Source organism: Narcine bancroftii, chromosome 4 (genome assembly GCF_036971445.1).
Source record: "Narcine bancroftii isolate sNarBan1 chromosome 4, sNarBan1.hap1, whole genome shotgun sequence".
Lineage (NCBI taxonomy): Eukaryota > Metazoa > Chordata > Chondrichthyes > Torpediniformes > Narcinidae > Narcine > Narcine bancroftii.
The window spans coordinates 199095725-199103976 of NC_091472.1; the positions used below are offsets into that span (position 1 = coordinate 199095725).

At 39.6% G+C, this 8252-nt stretch overlaps 1 pseudogene; it reads right to left on the reverse strand.

Annotated features, from left to right (window-relative positions):
- Positions 1–747: 747 nt before the first annotated feature.
- LOC138762419 (probable G-protein coupled receptor 139) lies at positions 748–2427 on the reverse strand (annotated as a pseudogene).
- Positions 2428–8252: the final 5825 nt, after the last annotated feature.

Consider the following 8252-nt stretch of genomic DNA (forward strand, 5'->3'; position numbering starts at 1 on the left):
GGGATGTTTCCCAAACCCTATCCTTCATCCTTAATTTATGCCTTCAACCGGGCTCTCGGTTGTCCTCTTTGGAGAGGCATCGCTGAGCAGGATGAAGTCCATTTGACTCAAATTAAATGTCGGGTTCTGTCTTTTACATCTCTTTTGGCAAAACGTGCGATATTTTTAAGATGGAGAGATTATCGCACGCCCACGCTTGCTCAATCTTTCAAAGATATTATGTCGTGTTTAAATCGAGGAACGATTTGTTATTCTGTTAGTGATTCAGATGTAAGTTTCTGAGCTAATGTCAGAAATTCTGGCATTATCATAAAGCCTGTCTTCCAACATTTTTTTTTTATATTACTTCAGTAACAAATCATACTTTAATTTTATAACTTGATTTGGTCATAGGCTCAAGAGATGGGTAGAGAGTAAAATATAATATTCAGGACAAATATGTTATTTTATCGATGTCTGCAATAAATTAGATAAATCAAGTAATTTCTTTAGGTTTGGCATTTCATTTGAGTTACAATTTTACCTATCAGTAAAATATTCCATGGACCGGAATGCTGGTATGAATATGGAATAGGCAGCATGGACCGTGCTACTCAAGTTGTAGAAGGCACATTTCGCCGTTTAGCAGTGATGGCATGTCATGGAAACTTTGAAAATTACAAGTGCCATTGCATTAAATGTTAGTCATTTTCATTTAGCCTGTCCCTTTCCCCTCGACCGCTCCGCCTGTGTTCCATGATTCATGTTCTAATAGCTCGAAGCACAGTGATATTGCACCGCATTCACAAACGCCTGTCTGAATTTTGCTTGGGTTACCACATCTACAAACGTGTTTGTGCACTAGCTTAAGTTCTGAAGCATATATCCGAGCTGGCGGAAAATATATTCGGAATAGTTGTAATCATTCGGATTTGTTAATGCGATGTTATAATATAAGTAATTAAGAGCCGTCGTTAACCACAAAAGGATAAAACAGCCGGAAATAATGAACAATAAAACAATCGACGTCTTCCTGTTCTCCATCTCTGGGTAACTCTGATTCTCCCCTTTATTTTTTACCCCGCAGCGCCCTCCGGACACGACTGACCACTAAAATGTGCCGCACCGTCAGGATATTAAACAATAAAATAAGAATGAATGGGAGCAATGGGGTGAGAATTTTCTTTAGCTTACTATATATCAGCCAGCCTGTCTCAGTGTAATAATCGTTTTTACCATCACAGTACCAAGGCACATGGTTAATTATCTCTCGCGGTTCAAATATAAAACGGAATGGAACATTTTTAAAACAGAGCAGGACGCCAGTTATTCCCAGAACTAGGTCTGCAGTTTTACCGCTGCAGTGTTTTGTTTTAAGTCTCTCACAGCAAATGAGGATAAAGCGATCGAAGGTAATAGTGACAGTAAACCAAACTGAACAGTCTTTGTATACGCACATGACGACAGATATCACACTGAAGATGGGGTAGCTGTCCAGGAAAGTTGCGGGAAAGTAAAAGCTGATCCGCCTAAAGATGACGGCGGCGACGACAGACAGTAGATCTGCCGCTGCCATACTCAGCAGGTAACGGCAGGTGAAGGTGGAGAGCCTGCATTTTCCTCGGGACAGGATCGTAATTGCAACAACATTTGCTGTAATGAAACAAAGATAATTATCATTTATAACCGAAAAACCTCCGTGCCTTACCTCATTAAGGAAACGCAACAACGCATGACCCAATTCTTTGGATTGCATGTGATCGCAAAATTAATGTGCCGAATAAAACATGGCTGATTGTCAAATGCAATCCATAAAATTTATTTCACTGAAATTCAACAGGCATGATACAGCAGCACACGCTCAAGGATCTAGCTAACTTTAAGTTATCAGATGCTACCTGATATTAACTGTATCCACGCTGACCTGTCTAATATCTGATTTGCAAACCTTTCATCTGTTTTATTTTAAATTACCAAGGAAATAAAAACATCTGTTTATGTGATCTGGAGTTATAATTTAGAACAAAATTGAATTTTGAATGAGAGAAAGGGAGATAAACGGCTTCCATTTGAAATTATAGAATTTACAAGCTTAGAGAAGACATGATTCTATTTCAATAATTATTTCGACGTTCAACTTACCCCAGAATACGAGACGTCCTAAATCAATTAGTATATTTGCCGCGTTGACAAAAGTGCTGGTGTGATTTCATGAAACGTGCGTATTACCCCGAGGATGAAACCTGCTGGGGAAGAGGTAGTGAAGCAATGCAGAACCGACGAAGAATTTCCTGTCATAGCCCTACGAGCAGCCTATCATACAGCGAAGCAAAATAAAACTCCGCTTGCTTTCGCTCATATAACGAGTAAACAATTACCTTACCAGGTACTCCAATAAAGGCGATGATAATGTAGAAAAGTTTCTGGTCACTAGAAGGTTTCCAGCATTTCTTGACAAAATTAATTCTCCTGCACTTTGGATACACTTTTCTCAAATTACCTTGCTAAACATTTTAATTTATACAAGCAATATCCCCACATGGGATTGTACTTGCTCAATATAATTTTCCATTACTTTGATTACGAAAGTAAACCTCAATTCCCGGAGTGATGTGGCGAGCACGTATTTATTTCAACGTATTAGAAATTGAACAGGATCGGCAAACAACATTTAAATAGACACTCTCTGTTACCTTTTAGATTCAGTTGCATTCCAAGTACGCTGAACAGGTTTGGAAACGGACGTAAATCAAAGGAAGAGCTCCTGGATTAAAAAAAAGGCATTGAAAAAAGGCAGAATAAAATAAATGTCAAGTTTTTTTTCAGACTAAAGCCAACCAGGTTAGAAACAAAAATAAGAGCATTAATAATGGATGGCCGATAATATAAATTAGATAGCAAATCCATTCTATGGACAATTAGTGCGAATAGAAACGCAGGAACATAAATGCCCGAGCGGACAAGTTTAAAAAAAATTACAGATTCTCTGCTTCAAAACGTCAAAGACTGGGGTTCACGGTTCACCTTTGTGCAGGTTCCTACATATTTCAAGGGGTTCAGGTTTTCACCTACATCATTCGATGTGCAGGTTATCGTGGTTTTCTTAGTCAATCTTTAACCATTTCATAGATATTTAGCAAGGTAACAGACCCTTCACGTCCGTGAAAGCGGGTCGCCAAACAGAGCATTTAAAACAATTAAACCACTACATCTGTCTCTCTTTGAAATGTGGGAGGAATTCTAAACACCCAGAGAAACCCATGCAGACACGCGAGAACGTACAAACGCTTTGCAGACAGCGCCGCGTTCAAACCCGTGACTCCGGCATTGTAACTACGTTGTTCTAACCAAGACACTGATCGCTTTTATTATCTCTTTGAACTCAAAGAATACTTGCTGTCGCTCTTTCATTTTCGTGCTGCCGTTGTTCATTGAACAATGTAGATGAAAATTAACTCGTTAATATCGATATTATCATGTAAATGAGGTGCTACAAACCTCGGAGCTCACGTGCCGTGAATCAGCTGATTAGAATTATCAAAGGCCGGCATAACTCTGTCTTGGGCAAGCTTTGCTTGTTGAAAAGTGATATTCTTGGATTCATTCAAAGTTAAATGTTTATTTTATTTTGAATTGTTTATATTCACAATCGTTCACGTGCGCCGCCTCTCGCAAAACACCTTTGTTCATATTTCTCTCTTCATGAACCTTAGTCTGGTGATGAACCATGAGCTTAAATGTATCCCCCGCTGTCTGTAAGGAATTTGCACGTTCTACCGTGTCTGCGTGTCTTTTCCCCTGGGGCTCCGGTTTCTTCCCACTGTTCGAAAAGTACTGGGGGTTGTAGATCAACTGGGCGTAATTGGGCGGCACTGAATCTTAGGAAAAATGGCCTGTGACCGTGCCGTATATCTCAGCTTTTTTTAAAGAAAGATAGGAAGGTTGGTTAAATACAGCAACATATTCCATTGTGTTCTGGACTACTACTCTTTTCTTTTGGCCTGTAAAATAATGCGATATTCATTTTGTTTCGGATATAGTTCTACTGCCAAGTTTTTCGTCCTGCATTAATATGACTATTTTCATGTCAATATTTTTAGTGAAAAGGTATAGTCATTTTGGAGGCACTTTTTGGCTTCAGATGCCTGTGCAAAGAGAGGTGTATAAAAGTTGAGATAAGAACAGGTAAAATATGTTTTCTTTTCAGACTGTGCACGAGCGAGATATTGGACAAATATCAGTCATGGAACAGCCATCGGCCTCCTTCAGGATAGCAGGAAGACGTCGACACACCTAGGAAAGAAATCTGCGGGAATTGTGTCGAATAACAGCTCTACCATGTACGTGTTAAGGATTAATACTTGCAGTTCAAATAATTCAGGATGAACGTGTGAAATATGATCACATCAAAAATACAGAGTGCAGGCAGTCGGTGACCACCGAGGAGATTAAATTGAGAAAACAAAGAATGCAGTTATTACCTGTGCCCATTCTTCTCAGTTATAGGCATACAGATCTGGACAATGCTAAACACCGGAGATAAAACGGGAAAAGGCAGTCTGTACACGATACCCCTACAGCCGTTCAAATACATCAAACGTGAAGCGTTTGTGTATTAAAGAGGGGATGACATGTGAGGGACACGTCACAGCAGTCAGGCCTCAGTGATCGAGGATGACCTTGTGGTGAAGATGGAAAAGAAGGGTGATGAGGTCCCGCAATGAGAGTCCGCGAGTTTGACGCAATGTTGAAGGTCAGTAACTACAGGGCTGTGATCTCAGGATTGATAAAAGGGCTACGTGCTCGTGAGTTAAGAATGAGAAGGATAGCATAGTTCATAACCTGGCTAAATTTTTGGTTCAGAACGAAGGGCCTGTCATGATAATGAATATGTATGAGATGTACCGGAAGTCACGTGGTATGAGAGAGAGATAAGAACACAAGCAGGAGAACAAAGGAAACCGGAGAATAAAAAGACACTAAGAAGTTTACCTGATAAAACTTGTGTTTAATGTTTTATTAACTTCACATTTCGGGCCACAAATGTGACATTGGCGACGAGGATGGGATAAGCTTGAAGAAAATTAAAGACTAAACAGGATTACAGAGGATTACAGACAACTTCAAGGTGATAAGAATTTTCTCTGTGACTCAGTACTTTTGGGGCTGGAATATTTCCTCATGGCTGGGGCAGATGGTGACTTTCTAACACATAGTGGAATTACTCATTTTGACCCAACAGGTGATGCAAGCACTGGAAGTGTGAAGTGGAAGGCATGGCTGGAAGAATTTGAATCCTACGCCGACAGTCGTGGCCTATTTCTAGATACTGGTACAGTTGAACAAAAAGTGCAGAGGAGGGCGTTACTTCTTTTCACTGCTGGACCCTCAGTTTGGGAAAAATTTAAGACACTTTTGAATACTGGAAGAAAGAATGAGCACCGGAAAGCGGTAGATGCATTAAATGCACACTATGTAGTGACACCGAATGCTACATTTCAACGCCATTTGTTTCGGAGATCGAGACAAGAACATGGCCAGACAATTGCTCAGTACGTGACGAGACAACGCCAGCTAGCTGTTGGATGCAATTACATGCCAGCTGATTTGGACAACCAATTATTGGATCAAGTCGTACAGCACTGCATATCAGATAAACTCAGAAGATGTCTACTGGAAAGAGGGAGTGAGTTGGAACTCACCGATGCTTTAACCATTGCTGCTGCATTAGAGGCTGTTGAAGGGCAATTTCATACCATGACCCTGAAAGACAACTCAAGCCAGCAAATTAAGAGGCTCTCACATCGCCATAACCAGCCAAGATATACATTGACACAAGACGTGGAGTGTTATCGATGTGGAAACCAAGGTCACTTTGGAAAAGACCCATATTGCCCGGCCAAAGGCAAAGTTTGCAGAAAGTGTGGAGGCAAGGACCACTTTGAAAAGAAGTGCAAAAGCAAGTCCAATGCAGACCAGAAGAGGAAGAGTACAACTTCCAAAGGCAAAGCCTGGGGGAAAGGAAAGTATCCTGGAAAGAAAGATACCATTCGTCAGATAGACGGTGACGATGATGATACCCAGGAGGAACAGAGTTGTTACCAATTTACGTTGAATGAAGTACATCATGAGAAGGTCCCAGTGATCATTGGTGGAGTGACAGTGCAGGTCATTGTAGACTCAGGCAGTGACAGTAATGTGATTGATCGACATTTATGGGAGAAGTTGAAAAGGAAAAAGATCATCTGTACCTCAAAGAAGTTTTCCAAGAAACTGTATCCATACACAGTAACCAAGCCATTGCAGACCATTGGATGTTTTACTGCAACTGTTGAAATAAGATAAGTACACCGAAGAAGAGTTTATGGTCATAGAAGAGAGGGGAGAACCATTGCTGAGTAGAAGCACAGCTCAAGACCTGGCAATATTTCATATTGGAGCTTGTGTCAATTCAATTCAGTCATACGAGGATACGAAGCAAGAATTCCCCCCAGTCTCCCAAGGAGTAGGAAAGCTGAAAGGTCGACAATTGAAGCTAGCGGTGGATGAAATGGTCAAACCCAAGGCACAACCAATGCGCAGAACTCCATTTGGACTTCGTGGGAAAGTCGAAGCCAAAATTAAAGAATTGATTGAACAAGACATTATAGAACCGGAAAGTGCCCAAACGATACGAAGACTTTGTGCCATAGTTTTGATAAGAACTTTGGGACACTATTTTAATCTTATATCATAAAGTGCATGTATGAGTGCTGTAGGAAGTAAACTTTATGTAGTAGAGTTATAGTATTACCATTAGTTACGATGTTTGTAGGTTTCTGAGGGATATTGGTAAATGAAGGTAAAGTTTATTTCTGATTAAAGGAGGGATGTCATGATAATGAATATATATGAGATGTACCAGAAGTCACGTGGTATGAGAGAGAAATAAGAACACAAGCAGGAGAACAAAGGAAACTGGAGAATAAAAAGACACTAAGAAGTTTACCTGATAAAACTTGTGTTTAATGCTTTATTAACTTCACATTTCGGGCCACAAATGTGACAGGGCCTCGTACTTCTCTTTCTTTTTATAATATCCTTTTTCAAATTTAATTATAAAAGTATATATGCATATATTAATCAAAAACCTGAGTTGCAATGAAAGTAAATGGAGCTAATTTATATACTAGTATAAGTTGTATATATCCCTTTGGATGAAACTCGTTTTTATCAATATATCTGAAAAAAAACAAGAAAACAAAGAATAAAAAAACCTCCCCATTAATCAAACCCCTTCTTCTAAACAAAGTTAACGTGCAGATGTAATATACATAGGAAAGTCAATATTTCGAAACCAGAGATCTCAGGAATATTAAAACACATTAATTCTTTAAATTATGGCAATACTCCATGAATAGGAACTACATCTTGCAGATATTCACCTTTAAATGTTTAACATATATCTGCTTTGTCTAAACTTAGGAAGGACATTACCTCATGTAACCATTTAGTATGAGTAAGTGGAGTCTTTCCATTTCATCAGAATTACCAGTCTAGTTATCAATGAGGTAAAAGATAATGTTTTCTTCTGGGATGAAGTCAGTAGTATTTCCTCTTCTTCAGAAAAATCCAAATAGAGATATTTAGGGGGAACATTCTAGTTTAACTGTACAAGTGGGGGCGTGGCAAGATGGCATAGTGCCTAGATGTGCAATCTCGACCTCTATATTTAACCCTTTGTTTTCAAATATAAACATTTAAATTTTAGTTCAAAGTATTAAGGAATTACTATGGCCACTAATTGTAAAATAACACTAAGCCTCAAGTTCAGAAGAAGTTACATTTTCGAAGTGCTGAAGAATTGGGGTCAAGACGACTTGATACAGCCCCAGGCTTAATCTTGTCATTGTCTAAACCCCAAAGATTGCCTGTGGGGCTGACAAAAATCTATTGCTCACCAAATGAAGGATGATGCTGGAATTACCCGTTCTCCGGAAGAAGGTGTGTGTTCCCAAGAAGTGGACCCTGATTTGGAAAGTCTTTCGATTTCAATGGAGAGAGCACACAGGAAGACGACTCCATTGTTGGAAATGCATCAGGTACCATTTCAATCTGAAGAAATCGTTTTTCTTCGTGAATTGAAGAAAAAACAATGAAATAAGGGGGGAGACCAGCGGCGATTCCCTAAGGAAATCGGAATGCTGTCACTGGGAGTCCAGACCCGCAGTAAAACTTTTAAAATGTCTTCAGTTGAGTTTCAGTAGGAGCTGCAGTTACCTCGTTCTGCCACC